At 35.5% G+C, this 27,935-nt stretch overlaps 1 long non-coding RNA gene across 2 annotated transcripts in view; it reads left to right on the top strand.

Annotated features, from left to right (window-relative positions):
• Positions 1–27,935, top strand: part of LOC122226697 — a 487,385-nt gene that overhangs the window by 405,778 nt on the left and 53,672 nt on the right. For both annotated transcript variants that reach the window (XR_006205727.1, XR_006205725.1), the window contains exon 4: positions 26,976–27,042. This is a non-coding gene — a long non-coding RNA (uncharacterized LOC122226697). The remainder of the gene's footprint in view (positions 1–26,975; positions 27,043–27,935) is intronic.

Below are 27,935 nucleotides of genomic sequence, written 5' to 3'. Positions count from 1 at the left end.
ATATTGTTGGTCTTTTGAAAGAAACAGCTCCTAGTTTCATCAATCTGTTCTAGTTTGGGTTTGGTTTTGTTTTTAATTTTTATTTCATTTAATTCTGTTTTAATCATTATTATTTACTTCCCATTACTCGTTTTGGGTTTTGTTCTTTCTTTTCTAGCTTCTTTAGGTGTAAGTTTAGGTTGTTTATTTGAAGTTTCTTTTGCTTCTTAAGGTAGGCCAGTATTGCTATAAACTTCCCTCTTACAACAGCTTTTGTTGCATCCCTAAGATTTTAGACCATTGCGTCTTCATTTACATTTGTTTACATGTATGTTTTGATTTCCTCTTTGATTTCTTGGTTGACCTACTCATAGCTCAGTAGTATGTTTTCTAACCTCCATGTATTTGTGTTCTTTCCAGAATTTTTTCTTGTGGTTGATTTCTAGTTTCATAGTATTGTGGTTGGAAAAGATACATGGTATGACTTCAACCTTTTTTAATTTATTGAGATTTGTTCTGTGGCCTAACATGTGATCTATTTTGGGGAATGTTCTATGTGCAGTTGAAAAGAATGTAAAATCCACTGTTTCAGGATGGAATGTTCTGTATATATCTGTTAAATACATCTGGTCCAATGTGTCATTCAAAACCACTGTTTCCTTATTGATTTTCCTGTTGGATAATCTATCCATTGATGTAAGTGAGGTGTTAAAGTACCCTATAATTATTGAATTAGTGTTGATTATTTTCTTTATGTTTGTTAATAAGTGCTTTATGTATTTGGGTGTTCTCATGTTGGGTGCATAAATATTTACAATTTTTATATCTTCTTGTTGGATTTTTTCCTTTATGATTATGTAGTGTCATTCTCGGTCTCTTGTTTCAGTCTTTGTTTTAAAGTCTGTTTTGTCCAATATAAATATTGGTACCCCAGCTTTCTCCTCACTTCCATTTCCATGATAAATGTTTTTCCATCTCTTCACTTTCAATCTGTATGTGTCTTTAGGTCTGAAATGAGTCTCTTGTAGGCAGCATATTGATGGGCCTTACTTTTTTATCCATTCCATCATCCTATGTCTTCTGACTAGAGTATTTAATATATGTACATTCAAAATAATTGTTGATAGGTATGTACTTATGGCCATTTTGTTACTTGTTTGTAGTTGTTTTTATAGTTCTCCTCTGTTCCTTTCTTTTCTTTCTCTCTTCTCTTGTGGTTTGCTGGCTTTCTTTAGTGATATTCTTGGGTTCCTTTCTTCATTTTTGCATGTGAATTACTGGTTTTTGATTTGTGGTTACCATTAGGCTTATATATAATATCTTGTGCATATAACAGTCTATATTAAATTGATGGTCACTTAAGTTTGAACCCATTTTAAAAGCACTAAATTTTCATTCCTCTCCCCTCAGTGTTTTAGGTATATGATGTCATACTTCACATCCTTTTATTTTGTGACTCTCTTGACTGGTTTTTATAGATTATACTTAATTTTACAGCTTTTATTATTCCTACTTTTCTTATTCCTGCTTATGGTCTTTCCTTTCCACTCAAAGAATCCCCATAACATTTCTTATAAGACTGGTTTAGGGGTGATGGATTCCTTTAACTTTTGTTTGTCTCGGAAACTCTTTATCTCTTCTTCTATTCTGAATGATAATCTTGCTGCATAGAGTATTCTTGGCCACGGATATTTTTCCTTTCAGCACTTTGAATATATCATGCCACTCCCTTCTGGCCTTTAAAGTTTCTGCTGAGTCTTATGACGTTTCCCATGTATGTAGCTGTTTTCCTTTCTCTTGCTCTTTTTAAAATGATCTCTTGGGGCTCCTAGGTGGCTCAGTCAGTTGAGCGTACGACTTCAGCTAGGTCATGATCTCGTAGTTTGTGAGTTCGAGCCCCATGTTGGGCTCTGTGCTGACAGCTCAGAACCTGGAGCCTGCTTCGGATTCTATGTCTCCTTCTCTCTCTGCCCCTCCCCCACTTGTGCTCTGCCTATCTCTATCAAAAATAAATAAACGTAATAAAAAAATAAAAAATAAATAAATAAAATTATCTCTTTATCACTCTTTCTGTAATCCCTATAATGCAAATATTAGGATGCTTGATGGTGTTACTGAGTTCCCTTAATCTATTCTCATTGTTTTAAATCTTTTTTCTTTCTCCTTTTCAACTTGATTGCTTTCCTTACTCTGTCCGCCAGGTTGCTTATCCATTCTCCTGCTGCTTCTAGTCTACTATTTTTCCCCTCTAGTATATTTTTAATTTCAGTGATTGACTTCTTTGTCTCTGATTGGTTGCCTTTTATGTTTTCTATCTTTTTATTGAGGTCTCACTGAGGTTCTCCAGCCTTTCTCAGACCAGTGAGTATCTTTATGACCATTATTTTAAACTTTCCATGAGGCATATTTGTCTCCATTTCATTTAGCTCTCTTGCTGTGATTTTGTCCTGTTGTTTCATTTGGGACATGTCTTCTCATTTTATCAAACTCTCTGTGTTTGTTTCTACGTGTTAGGAAAGTTAGCTACATCTCATACTCTTGCAAGTAGTGGCCTTATGAAAGTCCTGAAGTGCCCTGTAGTGCAATGTCCCCTGTTCACCAGAACCTGGCCCTTCAGGGGTGTCTCCTATGTGTGTTGTGTGTGCCCTTCTCTTGTAATTGAGCCACATTTACCTTCAGTCCAGTCATCTACAATGTGACTCTCTTTGCCTGTTGTGGGAAGGGTGTGGTCCCTATGTCATTAATGGGCTGGCCCGGGGCCACGTTGGGCTTGACTTGGGTCAGACCAGCGTTTGCCCGACCTGCAGTCCTAGTGAACTATAGGGCAGTCTCCTTCTGTTGTCCCCTGAGAAACTTTTGTTGGTGGGCAGGGTCTGCCATCAGACTAGATGTCTGCCCACAGCCCACTTCTGGGGCCATAGTTGAACTGGTGTGTGTAGTTATCTTCCCCTCACCCCAGGACTGGAGTCACTTTGGAGTGGTACTGGCTCCCATTGGGGCTACTTGCACAATGCCACACTTGTTTGCCAAGACATTTTTTCAGTGGATTATGGTAGTCTATTAGAGCACACACTTTTTACTGAAGTTATTCCATCACCCCACAAATTAGGAGAGTAATTTATACCTAAGTTCAGTAGCTTTCAAGTTTGATCATAATCCATATAATAAATTCATTTTGTATTACAGACTAATACATGCATATGTGAACATATGAGTGTGTATCTGTGTATATAGGTAAAAACAAAAATTTAAAGAAAATAATATCCTTACTATGTTCAATACAACTTTATATCCTCTATTATAGTCTCTTCCATTACATTATATTGCAATGTGCTGATAATAACCTAATGAGTTGATTGGTCATAAATATATCATATTGAAATAATATATATAATACAGTATTATATATATGAAATACTATGTATCATATAGTATTATATAATTACATAATATATAATAATATGTATAATATATACTATATATAAAATGTAATATATTGAAATACTGGCCCCCAAATTTGAGAGAAAGATACTAGAATCTGTTTCTTCTCTAGTCAGAATTAGTATTAGGGTAATCAAAAATGTGAAATTGGGTATTTTATGTCTAGCAATTCCTTTCCCCTCCGTTACCCAAAACATGATTACTTTTCTCCTCCTCTACTACACTGAAGTTCAAGAAACAAGTAGGTGCCTCAAATTGAGAGCTGGGCAGCAAGACCTAAAGTTGAGGAAAACATACTTTTTTTTCCAGAAGGAATCCATGAAGAAACACAGCCAACACTTAGCCTCCTTCTGAGATTCTGGAAGAGGCAACCTCCTCTTTGTCTCAGGGCTTTTGCCCCCATCATGGGTCTCTTTGGAATATCTTTTCCTATATTTTTCATCTTGCTAAGTAGTCAACACCATAAAAAGTTCAGTTTTCTGTTCAAATGTCACTTCTTCAGCTTTCTCTAACTCCACAGTAAAAACTACACCCTCCCAATTAGACAGTCTCCCAGTTAGACAGTGTACCCATTTCTATTGCTTCAGAAGAGCTATATGTTTGTTTAATATTTAGCTCCTTGACTATACTTTGAAATATGTGAGAAAACAAATCCTCTCTGAATGTCATTGTTTCATACCTAGCATGTCATGTCACACGGCACCTGGATTATAGTGTTTGATCAATATTTGTTGAATGAATAAATGAATAAACTGAAAATAATATGAAGTTCTATCTATATACCTACCTATCTACCTATCTAGAGATTAAAATCAAGGAAAGAGAGTCTTGAAGAGTAATATTAAGAAGCAGGGATTCATTAGGTCACTTTTTATATTGATCCAAATGAGTCTCCCAGTAATTCATGCTTCTTCATTCCACAGCCCCCTTTTAGAGGATGCCTTATTCTTCTCCATGATGCCAGCCTCCCTAGTACCCAACCCTAAGTCTTTGTGTTCTGAGTCAATCAGAAAATTTTGAGTCATTTTGACTCTTCTCTCTTATCCCACCCTCAGACCAAATCAGTTTATTCTACCTCCTATATCTCTTGAACTGATCCTTTCCTTTCCATCCCTGGCATCACCATAATATTACTTCATCATCATTTTTGCTTGAATTATTGGAAGTATTTCTTAATACTCTGTGTGATCTCTCTGTGTCTTGCCTTACATCTTTCAAATAATCTACAAACTTCCTGTCAGAAGGATTTTTTAAGGGCAAATTATTTCATATCACTTCCTTTTTCAGAAGCTTATAATGGCAATTGCCTTTAGAAAAGCATAAACTCCCCAGCTCTGTATATAAAACCCTCTGTGACCTGGCTTCTGCCCACTATTTATCCTCCCTGAGGAGTTTGTGGTCTGGGAATATTGAAGTTCCTGGTAGCGTTATGCCCTCTCTCACGCCCTCTCTCACCTTTGCACCTTTTTCATTGCTCTTCCCTTCACTTGGAATGTTGTTCCTCACTTTGTCCTAAAATATTCCTTTTCATTCTTCACAGGCCAGCTGAGAGGTCTCTCCACCTCCATAAAACTATCCCATTCCTCTTCCTCTTAGAAACAATTATTTTCTTGGGGCACCTGGGTGGCTCAGTTGGTTAAGTATCTGATTTCCTCTCATGGTTTGTGAGTTCAAGCCCCACATGGGGCTCTTCACTGTCAGTGCAGAGCCTACTTCAGATCCTCTGTCTCCCTCTCTCTCTGCCCAGCCCCTCCCTCCCTCATAAATAAACATAAAAAAAGGAGGGGCACCTGGGTGGCTCCGTTGATTAAGTGACTTTGGCTCAGGTCATGGTCTTGTGGTTCATGAGTTTGAGCCCTGCATCAGGCTCTCTGCTGTCAGCACATGGAGTCTGCTTTGGAACTTCTGTCCCCCTCTCTCTCTGTCCCTGCCCTGCTTGCACGCTCTCTCTCTGTCAAAAATAAATAAACAAAAAAAAATTAAAAGAAGAAACAATTATTTTCTCCCTTCTTTTTGTGTCCGCAGATATTATTGGACACATAATTACATTTAAATGGTGTCACATAGATCTTTCTTCATGTAAGTTACTTACATGACATGGTTCCAAGAAATTCTAATTTTCTTCAGATGTTCTTTAAGAGTGCATGCTCCAGGAAGAGACCAGTGTCAGTTCAAATCCTGGTTCTGTCATTTATTGTCACTGTCACTACCCCTGTGATCCTAGACAATGTGCTCTATCTCTCTATACCTCTATTTTCTCATCTGAAAATGGGGATATTAATAATAATTTATTATATTTAGTGTCCAAGATTAAATTAGGTACTGAGATCATGTATGTAAAGTATGTAGAACAGTACCTGGAATTTAGTAAGTGTGCAGTAATTTAATAATTATTAGCTATATTATTATTGTTATTCTTTTCATATTAAAATATGGTCCTAATAACTGGTCATAGCAAATAATAATAAAAATAGTCACTAATACTATGATTATTACTGCTACAACTGTTATATATTCTTTCAGAATCTAAAAAAAGAAGCAGGCTAAAGGAATCCTTCATGTTACATGAATTCTGAATAAGATAATCATCACTAATATAACAAATAATGCAACCAAATATTTTTCATTCATTATAACATAGTACCAATTGTCATGTTCACATTAAACTTCCATGCATGCACACTTCCCATAGAAAGATATATCTGTTGACCTATATATGAACAGCAGGAGGAAATATTAAAGGCCTAAAGACTCAAAATAGCCAAAGATAGTGAAAATAAACTCTTGCATAATTTAGAGTATTACTACCTTTTTTAATAGGTATCTCTTCCATGTCTATCTCTGGAAAGCCAGAACATTTATTATGAGGTAGGCATAGTCATTTTTAAGTAATTTTCCCAGAAGCCAGAGATTATTAGTTCATTTTAACCATTTTCTTGATGGCCTATGATTAACCCAAGAATGGTGACCCATGCTGGGCACTTCCTCATTCTTCCCTTCAGTATAAATGGAAGCAGAGAAATTGCAACTCTATAAAACAATTACCTTTTGTAATCATTTAAAAATACATTTCTAAGGGCTCAGTCGGTCTAGTGTCTGACTCTTGATTTTGGCTCAGGTCATGATCTCAGGGTCATGGAATCGAGCCCCATGATGGGCTCTGTGCAGAGACTGGAGCCTGCTTAAGACTCTTTCTCTCTCTCTCTCTCTCCTCCTTTGCCCCCTCATGCTATCTCTCTTTCTCTAAAATGAAAAAAAATACATTTCTATCTGTCTGATTACTAAAGTACCCATGTAAATTTTGTTAAAACTCACATAACATTAAAAAAATACATTTTGGTGCTAAGAAGCACCAAGAAATTGCTGGGTTTTGTGAAAGTTTTTCAAAATCAGTAGCTATAAAAGGAGATCGTTTTCAGGTCTTAGATAGTCTATCGCTATTGGAACAAGCATCTAATGTGTCAATAGGACAGGATGCCAGGATATGGCATTTGAGACAGAGTCTGCTGCTGCTACTTTGTTTTGTATTGATGATACCTCGATGTGTGGGACAGTTGTCACTAGAAGCATTTCCGTTCCAGGTATGTATGCATGCTTGTGGCTTGGCATTGTGTAGGTAATGGTGCCCCTTAAAACTTTAGTTTTAAACAATTTGATCACACTTCATGCTAGAAAGAAATGGAGAGCTTAATTTTTTTCCTCAAACTAATACTGATCAGCTAAATTATAATCATCATTTTATCACTTGAGATTTTTCAGAAGTAAAATTAATGCATTAGAATAAAAGGTATACAAAATTTTATTTTAAATCTTCCATTTTTTAAAAACTACCAGTGACAGTAGTAAAAGCAATTTTAATGGCAGAGCTGGGGTGGAATTGGATTAGAAGTGAATTAAAGAATGAATAGGAAATAAGTAAATGAAGGTGAATGTCAAGACTTTTTGATAAAACATTGACCATGAGTAGAAGGAAGATTTAAAGAGGTGCCTTGAGATGGAAGGAAGCAATATGAAGAGAGACAAATTCAGGAGAGGAAGAATTGAAGTATAAAGGTTATACAGCAGGTTCACCTCTTTCAGATCAGAGAAAGAAAGGCAGAAATTGTATGGACGTGGGTAAGTGTGTATGTTGTGAAATTACAGGCGAGGTGAAGCTGAGCACATTAATGGCTGAAGGCTGGTGGTGTGTGTGTGTGTGTGTGTGTGTGTGTGTGTGTGTGTGTGTGTTGGTGAAAAGTGCCAGTGAGTGAAGGAGATCTGAGTGGGGCAGGGTGCTGGGAGACAGGTGACCCTTCTCTCAGGTCCCTTTCTATTCCCTGCTCTTTAATTTCTCTTGCTATTTATACATATTTGTCATTAGTCTGCATTTGCATATGTGTCAGTCTATCACTGCTGTTAATGTGTTATACCTTTCTCGATTTTCCTTCCCCGGATATTTTTATTTTTTACTTTATTACTGGATCTAAAAAGAAATAAGAAACTTCAGTTATGTCTAATGTATCTGATATAAAGAATGCTTACAGCTATGAATACAGTTTCCAAATAACTGAAACATAATCCAGACTAGAAAATCAGAGCTAGAAGATTAGAAAAAATCACTCTTGGTGGAAGAGTTTTCAGAAGGTTGCCGACATTGGCCTCACATGTCAGTGTTGTGGGGACTGTACTTTCCCGTGTGAGCTCTTTCACTTTTTCCCTGGTTACTTCATAAAGGGTGCTGTCATGTGCCAGGTGTGTGGCCGTGTTAGGACTTGTGTGAAGCTGACACACAAAAGTAACAAAATCTAAACACAATAGCTGCCTTATAAATCAAATTAAACAGTACATTTATAGTAAATATCAATGTATAGCTAGTAAATGTCCCTAATATGGAATGCCCACACTACAAAATGTATGTTCCCCAAACATTAAAAATCGCCGTTATTTACTTTAGGGTACCTTTGGACGTTATAAGGCAGTGAGCATCTTAGATACTGCTCGCTGGCTACCCGCCAAACTTTCCCCGTTATCTTTGCAAAAGTTTTCTGATAGAATTTAGAATAGCGGTTTTCAGAAGTTAATATTCTTAATAATCATTTAGAAATCTTGTTAGCAGTTAGGACACATGGGCCCTACTAACAGATATTCTCATATCACAATGCTTCTCTTGTTAGCAATCTTTCCTGATCATTTGGCTACATGTGGTCCTCAGAACACACATACAGATGGCTAATATTTTCCATTTATCTCTTGCAGCTTAGCTGGAAGTAGACTAAATATATTCCTTTTAATTATCATACATCAGTAGCTTAAGGTTTTTAAAACTGATTGGCCATTTTTCTCATAGACAACTTTGAATTGTATTCTGCTAATAGTGACCTAGTCCCTGCTCCAGGGCTGTTCTGTTGTGCAGCATTAGACATTCTATACTCGGTAGTGTCATTTTATTCACAAGGTCCTCATAACATCTTATGCAAAACATTTGTTTAGTTGTGTTCAAATGATACAAAATTCACACTAAATTCAAGTTCACTGAAGATATGTTATATACTTCCTTATCTTTTTAGACAAAATAAACTCAACGTAATTTAAACGATTCTTGTTAGCATCCATTGTTACAGTGTTAGGCGATAGACTTTCTTGTTTAACATTTCCTGGCCCATATTTTAATGTAAGATTGTCAGCTGTTATTTTTCCCGCTGGCATTATGCCTGCTTCATGGGATCTACTTAAGAATTTTCCTTTTTTTAAAATTTTTTTTTTACATTTATTTATTTTTGAGAAACAGAGTGAGACAAAGCGTGAGTGGGGGAGGGGCAGAGAGTGAAGGAAACACAGAATCTGAAGCAGGCTCCAGGCTCTGAGCAAGTGGTCAGCACAGAGCCTGATGCGGGGCTCAAACCCACAAACTGTGAGATCATGACCTGAGCCGAAGTCGGACACTCAACCGACTGAGCCACCCAGGCGCCCCATACTTAAGAATTTTCTTTCAAAAATCCACAGGATGTTTCTATACTGATTTTATGTCACTTTCCACATTTAATAATACCTTGTTATACATGTTTTAATATACCCAATATATCATAAACTTTTTGAGAAAAGCAATTCTGGATAAGTAATAATTATATTTCTCTTATACCTAACAGTGTCTTGCCCATAGTAGGTGCTTAGTAAATACTTGTGGTATAATCAAGTTAAATAATAATAAGTAAATGGTAAATGGTAAATAAATGGTGAACAAGAATCCAAAAGTCTATGAATGAGAGTCTAACATTAAATTATATATCTTTAGTGCAGAAAATTTATGACGTATCTTTAGGATACTATGAACATCTTTGGTGTTACTGGGTTTGAGAAAGTTAAGGTTGATGAAAGACTGAATTATTTTAAAGTGTCATAGTTCTATTTTTGGTCATTAAATATAGATATTTTCTAGATATTTGCAAATGATATATCTAGTAAGGGGTTAATATCCAAATACATAAGGAACTTCTACAACTCAACACCAAAAACTCCCCCAAGTAATCCAATTAAAAAAATTGGCCAAGGACATGAATAGACATTTTTCCAAAGAGATTTAGAGACCAATAGACACATGAAAAGATGCTGAACATCAGTAAGCATCAGGGAAATGCAAATCAAATGCAAATCAAAACCACAATTATATATCAAATATATATATATATCAATATATATATCAATATATATATATATATATATTGTCAGAATGGCTAGTATTGAAAAGATAAGAACTAAAAAGCATTGGCAAGGATGGAGAGAAAAGGAAACTCTCATACACTGGTGATAGGAATATAAACCACTGTAGAAAACTGTATGGAGGTTTCTCACAAAACTAAAAATAGAAATATGACATGATTCAGTAATTCCACTACTGGGTATTTACCTTAAGAATACAAAAACACTAATTCAAAACAATATATTCACTCCTGTGTTTATGGCAGCATTATTTATGGTAGCCAAGATATGGAAGCAACCCAAGTATTATCAATGGATGAATGAATAAAGAAGATACGGCATACACGCACACACACGTGCATACACACAATCAAGTATTACTCAACCATAAAAGAAAGAATGAGATCTTGTCATTTGCAACAACGTGAATGGACCTAGTGAGTATTATGCTAAGTGAAATAAGAGAAAGAGAAATACCATATGATTTCACTTGCATGTGAAATCTAAAAAACAGAACAAATGAATAAACAAAAAACAGAGACAGAATCATAAATACAGAGCACAAACTGCCAGAAGGGAGATGGATGGGGAATGAGTGAAATTGGTAAAGGGGACTGAGGAACAAACTGCCAGTTATTTGAATAAATAAGTCAAATGGATATAAAGTACAGCAAAAGGGATACATTCAATGATATTTAATAATGTATGGTCACACATGGTATCTACATGTGTAGTGAGCATAGCATAATGTATAGAATGGTCAAGTCACTGTTGTACACCTGAAACTAATATAATATTGTGTAAACTATACATAGAAAAGATGAGTTCTCTATCTATACACATTTTTATATGAACATTTTCATTTTGTGAATCAGTTACCTCTTCGTTCCTCATTGGAAAATAAAAATTATTTGTAAAGTTGATTTGAGTAAAAAAGCAAATAAACAGAGCAAATTTTTAAAAAACTCTACCCTCTTTGTATAAATATGCACACAAATAGGTCTTTATATCCTATTAGTAATTTCTTTTCAGATGGCAGAAAATAGCCTATCATCACTCCATAACATGAAAACTTTTCTTCTTATGGAAACACTCTTTTTTTAAATGTTTATTTATTTTTGAGAGAGAGAGAGAGAGAGAGAGAGAGAGAGAAAGAGAGAGAGAGAGAGAGAGAGAGAGAGAGAATGAGCAGGGGAGGGGCAGAGAGAGAAGGAGACACAAAATCCAAAGCAGGCTCCAGACTCTGAGTTGTCAGCACAGAGCCCAATGCGTGGATCAAACTCATGAACCATGAGATCATGACCTGAGCTGAAGTCAGATGCTTAACCAACTGAGCCACCTAGGCATTCCTTGGAAACATCTTCTATTCTTTAATGTTGAGGAAGTGGTAAATATCATTCATATTTACTAATCTAAGGCTCAAGAATGTCTTACATTTGTATATTATTTGTTACAAAAACTCACATTTAGATTGCACTTTAGATGTTATCTTTACCATTCTTTTTAAAATTATTGTTGTTATTATTATCATTATTATTACTTGAGACAGAGAGAGAGAGAGAGAGAAAGAGAGACAGCATGAGTTGGGAAGAGGGGCAGAAGGTGAGGGAGAGAATCTCAAGCAGGCTCCATGCCCAGAGTGAAGCCCAACACTGGGCTTGATCCCATGACCTGGGATCAATGGGATTATGATGGGGATTATGACCTGAGCCGAAATCAAGAGTCAGTCAACTGACTGAACCACCCAGTCTCTCCTAGCAAACTTTCTTAGTTGAGATCATTAGTATTCCCACACAATGAGCCGTATTTGAGAATATGAATGTTTGATGCTGTAATTTGAAAAATTTGAGCTGCCAATTCATAGGTATCTGTTATTTATATTCATGTGAGTTAGTGATCTGCATCTCTCCCTGATTATTTGTTTTTTGGAAGAGAAAAAAGAAGATGGCATATAAATAACTTTTTCCCTCCATATTTGTTTACCCACAAGTAAAGAGATTTCATAAATTCAAATGAAGAATAATTCAAATATTATTAGAATGTCTCTAAATCAGGAATGATTTGTTACTTAAAAGTAACAATTTATACTAAATATACTAAAGTATAAAGTTATATACTTAAATAATTTAATGACTTGTTCATATATGCTGCCCATTTCTTATGTATGAATAAAAATCATATTGGAAAAGAACACAAAATTTCTCAATATTGATTATTGTACATGTCACTTCTTTTTGAAACCCTGAGGCTTCTTTAACATATTTTTGTTCCTTTAAAAAGTAGAAATAATTGATAAGCTTTCATTCTATTCAAGTGAATAATCATTAAGATTAATATTGAATTCTCTAAACATATCTTGATATGCTCCAAGTAAGAATAAACCTTATGATTTCTCTTTTTTATTGAGTGGGTACATAGAAGCTATTATAATTATGTAGAACCACACCCTTCATATAAAGCACACATTCTGCAGTTCTTAGATATGAAAACACTAGCACATATTTGATTTAGACGAAGCAAGGCATTCTCAAGTTATCCAATAGTTTGGGATGACCATGCTATAAACCTGAACTAGATCCATGCACCTAAAATCTGCCTCTGCCTGTCCTTTGCTATTACCAGATGGGATTAGGGATGGGTGAACCCAGCCATGATTTAGGTTCATCAAACATCTTGAAATACTTTTCCAATGTTCTGGGTTAGGCAAAACCCAAAATGTGTTTTGCCAAGCACATTTTCTCTTAATTCTTAAACCCAGGAGTATTTTAAGGTAAATTTAATCCATATGCTTCTGATTCATTTACACTAAACTCATCAAAATGTTCTGTCTTAAGAGCTGTTTGATGTGCAAGAAGCTTTTTGAATATTTTATAAGCCTTTTAAAGTCCAATTCACTGGCCTGTACGTTCAGCTCGGCCAAGAGCAAGCGAACTCGAACCCCCAAATGATCAAGTTTGGTTGCAAAGTCAAAAAACATCAAGGTTTGCAACGTGGTCACGCATATTTGGTCCTTGGTAAGGATATATATTAACATTATTTTTGCAGAATGTAGATTGTGTAACACTATGAGTAGTGAGTACAATGCAAAATAGGGCATGGAAATATAAAGAAGCCAAGTGACAAATAATTCAAAGCAGATTGAATGTCTGTTCTTTAGCAAGAACCATGCACGAGCTAACATAATGGAGGATGACGCGGCATCTGTTTTCATTTTTCTTTCTTTTGGGAAAACTTTCTTCTCTTTGGACTGTATTTGGACTTTTCTGAAAGTTCTCTCCCATTTCTATCTTTTGGACAGTCACAGAATTTATCGTTAGCATTGTATTGCTAGCATTAAGTAGAAGAAAATTCTGTTTAGTATTTAAAAGGGATAGTTTTTCTTATGAAAAAGTGAAAATGGATTACTAACTTTATTTCTTAAGATATCATTGCCTATTATAACTTTTAAGTTTGCAAAGGAATAACAGTTTGAGGTTCATTATGAAATCTACAAATCAAATTCACTATCAAAGTCCCAACTTATAAATTTAGACTGAATAATACTTATTAAAATTTGTAATAAATAATATTCTATTTGGTTATATAGGTAAATTCATTTATATCTCTCATTATTGTTTCTATGTGATCTAGAAAACCCAGCTATATTCAAAGTAGATTTGTACATAACACTACCTAGGGGCTTAGCTATATAAATAATAAACCTAAGTAGTAAGGCAGAATATGAGAATGTAGGATAAAAAGGTGTCATGGAGAAATCATTTATTACAAGCTAAAAGGCTGAAATATTGTTTTTACTTCTCAGTTATGAACAGTTCTAGAAGCTGGACCCAGACATTGAATAAAGTTAAATAAAAACCAATAATAATTTTAGCATAAGTTTTGACAGTTGCACATGTGAAGTTTGTTTTTTCCTACTGTTGTTGGCTAAAACATTTTTTTGTGGCTTCCAAAATATTCTGTTGTAATGAGACACAAATGATAATAAATATCTCTATAATCATTATATCAATCATCCTATGTTCTCTTTTAGCACTTCCTCAGGAATACTGGGAGTGAGTGGCTTAGATGAACACATTAATGGAGAGAGGGAGGGGAAAACAAGTAGATTGCAATGAGAGATTGAAATTCTTTACTAAAATGACACACTTGGTGGTGCCTGCGTGGCTCAGTAGGTTAAGTGTCAGACTTCGGCTCAGGTCATGATCTCATGGTTCATGGGTTCAAGCCCCACATCAGGCTCCCTGCTGTCAGCGCAAAGCCTGCTTCAGATCTTGTCTTTCTCTCTCTCTGCCCCTCCCCCTCTCATGCGCCAGCGTGTGTGTGTGCGTGTGTGTGCGCTCGCGCGCACGCTCTCTCTCTCTCTCTCTCAAAAATAAATAACCATTAAGAAAATATTTAAAACGGCACACTTGAACACTTTTTTCCCCTTTCTCTGTATGCCAATTTGTATTTAACCATACCATGCAAAGATTATAGTTTTTAAGAGTTATAGCTTTGAAATGAATATATTTTAGTTTTTAACCCTCACCAATGGGTAAACATTGCAAGTTAACTTCATCTTTCTTTAACTGCAAGTTTCTTTTCCATAAAATGAGGACATAAATGCAGGATTTAAAACAAATTTTTTAAATGTTTATTTATTTTTGAGAGAGAGAACAAGCGAGGGAGCAGGGGAAGGACAGAGACAGAGGGAGACAGAATCTGAAGCAGGTTCCAGGCTCCTAACTGTCAGCACAGAGCCCAACACAGGGCTCCAACTCATGAACCTTGAGGTCATGACCTGCGCCGAAGTTTGATACTCAACCAATTGAACCACCCAGGTGCCCCCAGGATTCTTAAAATTATTGAAAATGATAATATACATGAAAGCCTAAAGTCAAATAGATATATCCACTTTTAGAAAAGGTAGAGCATATTCCATTTGTTCAGGTCTTTTTGCTGTGTCAACTCTGTTAGGTTATAGCCCCCTTTCACTCAAACACGAATCTAGGCATTTTGATGAAGGTATTTTACAGATATGATTAAGATCCATAATCACTGAAGTGAAAGAAATTATTATTAGCCTTTTGGTAATAGCAATTATTCTAAGCAACCTAGTGGGCCTGATTCAATCAGTTGAAATACACAAAGAGCAGAGCTAAGACTTCCGTGATGAAAAGAGAGAGAAATTTTGCCTGAGAACAGCACTATGAGCCCTGAATCAAGAGTTCTAGCCTCCCCTCCCTAACTGCCTGCTCTGTGGATTTTGGACATAGGTAGCCAGCCCTCACCAGGGCTTAAATCTCTTAATATAGGTCTCCTACTGGTTCTGGTTATCTGCTTGAATGAACCCTGGCTGATGTGAGGGCCATACGTTAATTCATTGAGCAAATTCTTACCAAGGTTTTTCCAAATAGTATTATTGTAGGTACCAAAGACTGTGGAGAACAAATTGTTTTTGCCTCTGTCATCATTGAGCCAATAGAGGATGTTTACTTCAATTATAATATAAACAAATATTTAAATTAAAATAAGTACTTTGAAGTAGAAGTACAGAGATAGAACATTATTTTCATATTAGCTTTTTTGGTTTTCATATAGAAACAGTTAAAACCTTTTTTAGTGAATTTTAATCAGACATCTTAATTCAGTGGCAGATTTTTGTTTCTGTGAATCTAGAGTTTCCATTATTAAAAATAAGAATATAAGTTTTCTTCTAAGTGAAAATATTTTATCTTTCTGGGTTTAATATATTGATGGAACAAAAATAGATTGAGGGGTTTTAGGTACAAGCAACCTAATTAAACAAACCATAGAGGGGCCATTTTATCTATATTAGGATCTATTGTGTTGCCCGAATGATCATCATTGTTAATATATGTTTTTATTGTCCTGTAGCTAATATGGCATGCTCATTCATGTGTATAGCTAGAAAAACTTAATACTTTCATTGGGAAATATTTTTTTTTTTTAATTTTTTTTTTTCAACGTTTTTCATTTATTTTTGGGACAGAGAGAGACAGAGCATGAACGGGGGAGGGTCAGAGAGAGAGGGAGACACAGAATCGGAAACAGGCTCCAGGCTCCGAGCCATCAGCCCAGAGCCCGACGCGGGGCTCGAACTCACGGACCGCGAGATCGTGACCCGGCTGAAGTCGGACGCCTAACCGACTGCGCCACCCAGGCGCCCCTTTCATTGGGAAATATTTAATCATCACATGTGTTTAATCAGAACAATAAAAAGATGCTTTAAAAAGTAAAAAGAGCTCTCATGATAAATGTTAAAAACAAATATTAAAAATTTGAAATTTGTGGTTACCCTTTGTATGTGTTTCTTATTTAAATCTTAAGAAAAAACCACGTTGTCAATAAACAAATTTGAAAGGGATGCAGCCCTTCAACTAGGAAGTATTATAACTATTTTTCCTATTAAAAACATTATTTTCTGCTTTTCCCACCCTATTCCAATATTATTCCCCACTTAGCCTTTAACTCATATGTATTTAAATTCACAAGCATTCATTACTTTTTACCAATTACATGTTCATAGAATTATCCAGAAATTAGCTATTTGATTGGGAAAACATCAAATGAATTTTCCCTCTTCTTTGATTGCCCTCGGACACCTACCTCCTGCTGCCTCGAGCAATTAATAGGGTTATTTCAATTTCAAATTGCCCAGTCCTTTAGTGGTCGCTTCCTAGCCTGGAATTCCATCAGATATTAATCAGATTTTTAAAATAAGAGTTTTCTTCCATTATAAATGGAAATGCTTTCTTACTGAACTAGATCAGGATAAGACAAAGTTAATACATGTTTTCACTTTAAAAATAATAGTTTTGGTAACTGAGAAAACAAAAAGCTTTGCAAAAGCATTTTAAACATGAATACTCAATTTGCAATTTTTAAAAAATTTATTTTCACAAATATGTTTTAAAACTGTTCTGAACAGAGAGGAAATATAATATGGGTATTTCTAATTTTTCACACATTACTAATTTTGAAGTTTGAAAACAAGTGCTGTATTGTGAATTTCCTTTGTTTAAGAAAAAGACATTCGCTAAACAATCAGCAAAGTTCAACAGATTTCCAGGAGGAATACTAGAGAACAAACTGTTCTACACTTTAGGATTATCCATATATCACCAAATGATTTAATTATCATAGAAATTACAGCCAATATAATTGGTAATTGATATCATTAAAGCTATTGCTTATTGCACGTTACCAATAATTGCTATGAATGAGCTACTGGTACACCAGTAAATCTCAGTTTATTGTGCCTTATACAAACATTCTTAGATCCTCTCCAATTTACTTCACTCTGCCTTACAATTAGTTTGTTTTCGGTCTGAGCTATGATGAACCTATTGCTTCATTGGATGAACTCTGACCCAATGCGTGCTTCACTAATTTGCCTAGTTTTATTGTCTTTTGAAAATGCAAGTACCAATGGATTAATAATCCAGGAACTTCTTAATACTCTTCATGAATGGGATTTTATGTAAAATTAAGGAAATGTAAAATAAAGACCAACGATCCCAAAGACTTCACTTAAATGCTATGTAACTTGCAAAATCAAAGCGATTCTATAAATTGCTTTCCTTCGGGCTTTCTTCTTTGTAAACATGCCCAAATAAATAAAATGTTTACATACAACCAAGCAACAGATCATTATGGAGCAAAGTAAGAGAGAAAATAGTGAAAGGCAATCTGTGAACAGTTAGAAGACAATGGAATATTGAACCTTAAACTGAAGGGTCCATAATGGACAAATGATGCCAAACCATGATAATAGCCTTTTTGATAGTGTTACAAAACTAACTGGATGAAAAGGATGGAACAGACGTCATGTATTTGGGCTCCAGTGAAGCATTTGAAATGGATCCCATTTCCATTTTCAATGGATCCCAGTGGATCATGAACTTTTACTTGCAAATTAATTATAATTGCTTCGGAGGAGAACAGAGTCATGTGTATTTGGAACTGGTTAAAAGACCATAAACAAAAATCATAGATGGTAATGAATCCAGTTGGAGGATAATTGCAGCAGGTTATCACAATGGTCAACATTTTGTAAATCTCTATTTATTGATTGGTAGAGAGAAGTTTTCCTCAATAATTTTGAAGTAGAAGTGTTTTCAGAGGCACCCAATATAGTAACCAGAGATAGCTAATTGCTAAATTAAGCTAACTGCTAAATGTAAGATTTTCTAGGAATCAATATCTAATTTAGAATTTCTACTTAAGTCGACTTTTGAAAATGTTATGTAAAACAGTATAAGTGCATAGTATTCAGGCAATAACTAGTGGCAATAAAATAGAATTTTTAAAACAGTACCACTTGCTGTTTAAGTGTTATTAATTATATACTTTAACTGCTTATTAGAGTAGGTTCAATAGCACCTCCATTAGCAACATATCAAAGAAATAAACTAATCTTCTAATTTTTACATAATTTCTCTATATTTGTTAAAATTAAATAGATTTTATAGTAATAAGAGGACAGGACAACAAATCTAAAAAATATATAATACAGATTTTTAACTGGCAGGAGACTATCAGAAAATAGCTCTGAGTCTTTTATAGAAGAAGAAGAAAATTATTCATAGATTTATAATGTAATATGGTAGAATAGTTTTCCCAAAATGTGGGCTACAAGATATTTTAGAAGTTATGAAATAATGTTTAAATTGTATGCATTTATGTATATTAGGAGAAAAAAAACAAATCCATGACATAAACATCACTTAAAAATATACTTAAGTTTAAACAATAATTAATCTCAAAGTATTCAGTGAAAAATGCTACAGTAATATAAAGTATGCCCCAAATTCAGGAAATTGGTATGCAGAATATTAATCTTTAGGAAATGTTGCAGATAAAAGGCCAGTATTGTCTCATTCATTGAAACAAAATATCTTTAATTACAAGATAGGGTAACATATTGAGATAAGACAGGCAAGATTCTCAAGGAAAAATAAGATTAAAATGACAAACGAAAGTAACTTTCATAAAGTTCTATATAATTCAAACATTTCTCAGCTCCAGCTGACAGCTTATTCAATTAAGCAATATTCCATTGAAAATGTTTGCATCACAGAAAATAAATCCGAAGCCTCCTGCGATTTAGTACGGTTTAACCTACTGAAGTGACAAATTCTGACTTATTTACCCCTTCCAATTTTTAAACATCAATGGAATGAAATGAAAGCATATTTTTCAATGTTAAAGTGGAAAGAGTAAATTTGCTTCTCGTAACTCTTAGTTAAATGAAAGCTATTGCTCCAAGATTATATCACCACTTATTTTTATTTATATAACCTAAAAAGATAGAGGCATGAGAAAGCTAGAATAAAATGTACACATTGAGGAAAATGCAGATTTTCAAAGGTTTTATCTGAGTAGAAGCAATGAAAACTTTTGGTTTGCACAATAGCCTCCCAAGGGTAAAGGTGGTATTTACATCACTGGTTGTACTTAAAATTCACCCTGATGAGCAGTGAAGCCGACAGTTAAGAGAGTATTCTCACAGGAGAGATTACATGACCTGTCATGCATGCATTTTCCATTTCTTATTGATGTGATTTTGTTGTCCTAATAATCACTCTTTTGGAAAACAATTTACTGGCAACTTGAGTGTTTTCAGTTGTATCCTTGGGAGTTGTCTGGCTGTGTTCAGCTAGAGCTGAACTGTCATTTCCAAACGTGGTGAAATCAGGAAATGACACCATAGATCCTAGCCTTTCCTTGAACGTTTCTACTTGTAGGGGCAGTGTTAATAATTCTCAGCTTTTGGAGTTAAAGAATAAGCACTGCAGTTTACCTTACATGTGGAGTAATACTAATGACACTAATATTATATATGAATATCTCCTACTTCACCATAATTCTTGGCTTTAATGTGGTCAGGACCCTTGTGTTACCATATTTTTGCCTGAACATTAGCATATATTCATTGATCCATTAATTCTCTCATTCAGGAAATGTTTGCTATATGTCTATTCTGGATATTGAAGACACAATGATAAAAATATATATATGTCCTTGAAATATATATTATGCCCACTGAAGGGCATAATCAGGCAAATGAATAATTATAATAAAAGTAATAACTGATCTCATTAGGAAGTAGCATGTGTTTTGGGATTGTGTTGAAGGGACACCCAGCCTACCCTTGTTAGTGATCATAGGGGTGATGATATAGAGTATCTCAGAGAAAAGTGTGTGTGTGTGTGTGTGTGTGTGTGTGTGTGTGTGCTATACATACAGTGACACTTATATAAGTATTGAATATTTAAGGAGTTAAAAATATTTAATATGCTATAGGGTAGAGTTTGAGGGGATGAGGATGAAAGATGAGACCGAAAGGACTCCAAATGTTGTCTGCTCCACAACTCCAGGGGCACCACTCATGAAAGGATGTTACCTAGGTGAGGGAAGTAGTAATCTAAATTAGGCTGGAAGCAGTGAGGATGGAAAGAAGTAAATTGAGCCAAGAAATATTTAAGACACAAATTAAATAAGACTCAATGATCAGATATGGGGAGTGAGAGAGGAGGGCAGAAGATGTTTTGCTTGATCGATTAATTGGGTGGGTTGCTATTTTTGTTGCTATTAAGTAAGATGAGAAACACAGAAAAGTCAACTCCAGATGAAGAAACTTTTCTAAGATAGTTTAGACTTGTAGAGTTTGAGGTATGCATAGGAACTCGAAGTGGCTATTTCTAGCAGACAGTTGGGTATGTAGGTTTGCAATTCAGGAAAATAATCTGGATTCGAGGTATTTTAAACAGATGATAATCAAAGCTATGGGAGTTAGGAAAAAAATGAAAGGAATATTAGTCTTTTTTTCTGATTAGAACTATAAAATCCTAGATTTATAATAATAATTATTAAAGGATAACTATAGGAGTCGATTCTGTAGTTTGCTTTGATAATCCAGGCTTTAGCTTAATATCCACGTAATTTATTAAGATCCCATTTTCCAAAATAGCATAGAAACTGCAAATAAGCAGGAAGCCAGCCAGTTGTTTTTTTCTATACATATATTTATTAAATACAAATATATATATTTCTATCTTCCACAATGAATGTGTAATAATATTTATAAGCAGAGATAAGTGAATGGTATTGAATGTTTTTCTAACTTATTTATTTTGGGGACTGGATAATAATTGGCTCATTCTTCATAGTTGAAACAGTATTTGCTTTCAAGAAATTAAATGAAAACATGAATGAATAAAAAGCATAGAAATGTCCAATTTATTTAATCAAAATATTGGTATTGACCTTAAACAGTAAGGCACCTGAAAAAATAGGGTTTCTACTCTTTTTTTCTCAGCACAACCTATTGTGGAAAAACAAATGAATAATAAAATAAAATAATAAAATGCTATTGGCAGAAAAAAGAAAAGCAAAGAAGCCAAAATAATGAGTGAGGTCATTTGTATTCTCGGCAAGTGATAATTATTTGCTTGCAATTGATGTTGTTTTTGGTATTTTGAAAAAAATGGGAATTAAGAAGAACTTTAGTAGATACATTGTTCTCAACCTAGATTGCTATGAACAATATAGCATGGTCCTGTACATTGCTCTGAATTTGAAGATGATACTTTATTTTTCATCACTGGCATGTGGCTATGTGTATAGAAATCCAAAACAAGTAATCAGTCCATCAATCGGTTATTTGTTTACACAAAATCAGAAGAATTAGCTTGACTGATTCCTCCTCCTTGGATGTTTGGGTATTAAATATGTAACCCAGATGTCAGCGGGGGCCACTTTGTGCTCCTTGAAATCTAGGTAAAATTGTTTGGATCTTGATACCCACCCCGTGGAAGGCTGAAACACTTTTCAAAATGTCAGTGAAATCTGGGTAGCTTGAGATCTCATGGTTCCTCTTCCTCCAGCCTGTTGCTTCCCGTGTCTTTTATCCACCCTATCATTTCAGATTTACACTCTGAACTTTTTATTTTTTGTCACAAAACAAAAATATAGCCTACTCATATGAAACATTCGTGAGTGTAGAGAACTCTCTGGAAGATTGGGACAAGAGGGAATTAAGAGGCCAGAAGCATTTGCATTGTTGCAAAAAAGGGTGACTTCACACTCAGTATCAGGCCCCCCTGACTGACTCCTGCAGCTACATCCACTTGATGGCATTTCATTTCCACTAGTCTTTCAGCTCCTCTGAAAAGGTACTTCCGAATAAAGTTATGAGTTTACATACACACCCCACGACGTAGATAGTAGTGTTGTTTGTAATTGCAAACATTGGAAACAAAATTACCTTATAAAAAAGCCTGTTATCAATCAGGGTAATTCATACAGTGTGATATTGAGCAGTCATTTAACAACAAGCAGTCAATTTAAAAACATATACAGTCTTGAAAGGAGAAGTCTCCAAAAGATATTAGAAGTAAAAAAAAAAAAAAAAACAAGGTGCAAATTGATATCTGTTATGTTTCCATTTTTGGAAGTAAATAAACATATTTTGAAGTGAAAGGATACCCCCAAATTATGAGAGATTTCTTTTCAGGAGAGGTACTGGGTTAATGGGAATGGCTTTTTCCCTTCAGTTTTACACCTCAGTACCATTTATTTTAAATTAGTTAATAGTGTATTAATTAATTAATATAATTGATTGTCAAATTGGCTTACATACAGCACCCAGTGCTCATCCAACAAGTGCCCTCCTCAATGCCCATCACCGACTTTCCTTTCTCCCCACCTCCCATAAACCCTGTTTGTTTTCTGTATTTAAAAGTCTCTTATGGTTTGCCTCCCTCTCTCTCTGTTCTTATTTTTTTCCCTTTCTCTTCTCCTGTGGTCTTCTGTTAGTTTAAAGAAATTCTGTTATTATACCATTTAGAACAGCTTAGTCATTCCTTTATGGTTATTAGAAAAAGAGTTGCTATTAGAATGAAATCTAAAGTCCTTTATAGCCTGAACGTTGGCCACCCCAGTCTCCTCCTGCCCAGCCAACTTGCCAAGTCTGTTCCCACACCAGATCCTTTGTGCTTGTTCTTCTTTGTGCTTCAACTTCTCTTTACCAACTGCCTCACTTCATCTGGGTCTTGATTCAAATGTCATCTCTTCAACGCCTTCTGTGACCATCTTATCTATCCTAAGCCTCCTAACCCACTTCATCATTCTTTGTCTTCTTGCCCTGTTTTTTTTTTTCATGGTACTTATCACCCCTTAAAATTGTGTGTGTGTGTGTGTGTGTGTGTGTGTGTGTGTGTGTACATGTGTGTACCCCATTAAACACTAACTTTATGGGAGTAATGGCTTTATCTGTTCTGTTGCTATAACTTCAAATCCTACTGGTAAGCACTCAGCTAATGAACACGAGTGAATGAATAAAGGGATAAATAAATTAAGGTGGTCACATGTTCCCCTGGTCTAATCTATAATACAGGAGTTTGTCGAGAACGGTTTTCTTCCTAAGAGGGATTCATGTGTCAGCTCTTAAATATTACACTTATTTTGTTTTGAGTATTTATCAATTTGTACCACATAACTTATGGGATTTAAGACTTGGAGCAAGTTTTAATAAATTTGCCAGAATAAAAATAGTAATAATTCAAAAAAAATGGAGCTATTACTAGGTGCTATACTTATGCATTACTTTAGGTAATCCTTTCAATAATCATATGAGGTAGACCATACTTTGACATTTGTTATAGGTGAGGAAAAGGATTACTCAAGAGCCCACAACAATTGGTTGCTTACTTCAGATTCCCAGAAATCTTATGATATTCTCATGAATCTCTACAGAATTTCTTGACTAAACTAGGCATATTTAATGAGTTTTCCCTATAGCAGGGAAGAAAATGAAAAGATCCACCAATAATTTTTCCACCATAATTTTATGCAGAAATTATAAGATATGGTCAACTGAATTATAGATGCATACTAAGAGGCAGAGTTTCTGGTTTTCTCAAAATATCTATATCCATTTTATCGATTCATCAAAATAAACCAATTTTAATTTTCTGATTTTAACAATTACCAGTGTTTAAGAGTGGTCGATAGTCATGGAATTGATAGAAAAACTATTTTTAAGGAAGACTTCTGGAACTGTATGCTCCAGGTGAGACTGTCAGCCTCTTCACCTTCCCCCAGCCTGTGACACTGACATTGAGGGACAAAATCTAATATGTAGTGTATAATTAGAATCAAATAGCCACCTTGCCCTCAAAGTGAATTCCATTGTGTCTTCCTTTAGTTCCTCCCCTCAGTTAACACCAGAAACACAAGCCTCCAAGGCCTTCTATCATTGTGCAGATTCTTGGCCACACATGACTCTATATATTTCTAATCTGATCAAATCAGGTCATTCCACATAACTCTCTACACTTCCTATTCTGACCAAATCAGATCATTCCCGGTAATGGTTTCTCTACCTGTGTTGACCTAAGTCTCCTTTCCAAGGACATAAATGTGTTTTGCCTCAGTCACAGTAGCTATCTGTTGATAGCCACTGAATAGAGTTCCTCACTATGCTTATTCATCCAATGCTGAGATTAATCTAGATAGCATGTATTAAGCAAAGATTGGGGAGGGTGGGTCCATTATGAGAGATCTGCTAAGGTAGAAGAAAGCTTATTTCAGAGAATAGCAGAAATTTAGAATCAGAGGGATATAGTCGCCTTATATTAAAAATCAATTCCCTTTAAGTAGTCAGGACTGTATTTTCAAGTCAAATTTTTAAGCAAGTGTGTCTAATTATGGTCATCCTGGTAAAAGTGAGGGGTGGTGGTGAAAACTAAGGTTTTAAACCTTTTCAGTGGAAGCAGTGTTTGTTGGAGGTGCTAAGGGCAATCTTCATGCTTTTAATTACAGTGCAGTTTTAAAAAGATCATTTAACATTTGAAAGTTCTAACTAATAGGTCAGTCCCTGGAATAAATTTTTACCTTCACCACTCCAAGCTAGAAACAAGGTTAAGAGCAGAAAAGTTCAAAGTAGCCTCTGGAATAAAACCAGGTTAGTATTCCTATCTCTATCGTGAATTCTCAGCACATGAGGTTGAGATGAACAGTCATTGAACGGGTGAGCACCAAATTGTGCCATCACAGAGATTACTGGACCAGTTTCCTGGGAGGTCTATGCCACCCACTCAAAACCACTGGCTTCCTGTGATGGTCACTAAGCACCTTGACAGGTCTCAGGGCCAGGGGAGAGTACATGTCTGTTTCCTGGGGCTCTACCCACACACCTGTGCCTGTCTGCTACCACTCTGACAGTAAAATGACAAATGTTCTTTAAAAAAATGCACATAATAAGACATTTTGAGTATCGCTGACTTCATGTTAGTGAGAGATGCTGCTGGCTTAACTCATTTGTTCTGTGTTGAACTGAGAACAAAGCTCCTCTGGCTGCTTTTGAGCGTTTATTTGAAGTACTTAAAATATATTTGATCAGGGGTTTCTTGCTCCATCCTGGTTTTGATTTGGTGCTCGCTCTTTGTTTTTGTCGTGGATGTTTGTTTGCGGGGTGAACCTATCCAGCCCTGTGAGAATATTCAAGTCAGACTATTGTTTCCAGACCCACGCTTTGCAATCACACCCCTGGCAAGGTTCAGGCCCATCAGGTGGCTGCAGGAGCTAAGCCCTCTATAATCATCAGTTGCCCTGGAACAAGTGAACGTGGAAGGTCTAGTGTGGAGATACCATATCGTAGTTTCTTTTGCATTTAGGTTACATTTTAATGCTCTTTTTTTTTTTTTAACATTTAACTCTTTTATAGTGACAATGGACAATGTTACTGGACATTTTTTTTTTAATGTTTATTTATTTTTGAGAGAGAGAGAGAGAGAGAATGGGGGACGGGCAGAGAGAGAAGGAGACACAGAATTGGAAGCAGGCTCCAGGCTCTGAGCTGCGGGCACAAAGCGGGATGTGGGGCTCAAACTCACAGACCATGAGATCATGACCTGAGCTGAAGTTGGAGGCTCAACTGACAGAGCCACCCAAGCGCCCTGTGTTCCTGGACATTTTTCAGTGATTTCTTTTTGGGGCTAACTTTGATCAACAATGTACTTTTTTAAAGAAAAGGTACAAGAATTACCTTTAAAACCAGAAGTGGATTTTTAAAATTATAAACAGAAAATTAAAAATTTCATTTGATGCTGACTGTGGTGAGAATGATTAGGCTGAATAAAATATGATAAGTTGTAGCATAAACTAATTTCACAACAGTTTCATACTTTGAAAATAGAATGGAACATAATGGTGAGAACTTCATTTTTTTTTTAACTGCCCTAAGTTTTGGTGTAAATTATACTGACTTTAGATCTGGGCAAGCAGGGACTCTGTCCTGGGTCCATTCCTGAAAGGGTCCTATTTTTGTCCTCCTATGGCTGGCTGCTTCCCTCTCCATGTGTCCTTGGCTTCATGCCCATGACTCTCTTCCAGAGTATCCCTTAGGTATCCTTGTTCCCAGAATTCCCTGCCTTCCAGCCACTTCCAAAATCTGCATGCAGATCTCCCCTGGATCCATCCTTCGGAGGTAGTTCTAAACTACCAGTGTGTATGTACCTCCCTAGGACCGAGGGGCAGCCCAGGGGTGACTCTTAATTGGATATCTATAGAGCTTTGACATGTAGTCACAGTGACCAAGTACATCCATAAAACGCCCTTCAGGTTGTGGAATAAAGCCAAGGTTTGTTGGAAAAGGAGGTCACTGCAACCGGGAGGCCAGTATTACTCATGTCACCATGTGCCAGCGCAGGGCTCTAAGGAGTCCGAAGTTCTAAGTGCAAACCCAACCACCCACATCCTTCTGAGGGTATATTTGCAAGGTTAGAAGTAGAACATATTTCATTGTCACTTTTAATAACGTGTAAATATTTAGAAATATGATATTTGAGGTTTCATTTGTATTCTTGTTTCAGGTCCTGCAAATATCAAGGTATGCCTGTATGTGACACAGTTTAAATCATCCTTATAATAATCCTGTGGGTGAGTACTGTCTCTTTCTCTACTTTACGGAAGAGGAAAGTGAGGCACAAAATGTTTATTCAATTACCTCAGGCTAGTGAGCTCGGTTTTGAAAGGGAAGGATGGCTTTGATGATCTCAGGGACTTTCTCTTACCCCTGATGCTGCCTCTTAAAAGAATGGGTCTGTAATTCTCACAGAACATTTCTAGATGACATAAAAGTAGATTCTAGTAATTCACTGGCATTCACCTTTTATGTTACGAACATTACCTAAATCCATGATATATGTTCTGTTGTGAAATCGGTAAATATTTTTATAGTCCTTGTAGTTACAATGTCATTTTGAAAGAAAACATTCAGTGCGTGAAAATAAGGTTCTTACCTTCTTTCATCATTTACCGAACAGTTTAATGTTATATATACACATAACATTTTTTATCACGTCAGCATATTTATACGTAAATACAAAACTGTCACTCTACGATGACAAATATGAACATTTACAGTTATTTTCTGAATCTGACTCAGTTTGCTGATGTGCATTTGCAGACTTTTCAGTTTCCTGTAATCATATTGGCAGTAAGTTCCAGAAATTTCCCTTGCTGTGCTGATTTGATAAATGCCTTGCGGTAAGGTACTGAATCAAGTATTTCAAACGAGGCAGGAGAACACTACATATTTTTGTTTGTTTTCTGATAAAGTAAATTCTTTAGCTAATGACTCCTTAAACAAGATTGCATCATCTTGCCTCTCTTACCAGTGTCTTAAAGAGCTAGATGGCTTTAATCGGGCAAAGCATCATTTACAGCTAGATAGAGTGTCAGAAAGGAAGCAGACATCTGAACCTCACATTAAAGCAAAGTAATGTGACTGTTCACATTGAGTGGATATCTGACAGATAAATACTAATGTA

The sequence above is a fragment of the Panthera leo genome, chromosome A1 (assembly GCF_018350215.1).
Source record: "Panthera leo isolate Ple1 chromosome A1, P.leo_Ple1_pat1.1, whole genome shotgun sequence".
Taxonomy (NCBI): Eukaryota; Metazoa; Chordata; class Mammalia; order Carnivora; family Felidae; genus Panthera; species Panthera leo.
Note: the sequence above shows the minus strand (reverse complement) of the source record. Positions and strands in the feature narration are given on the sequence as shown.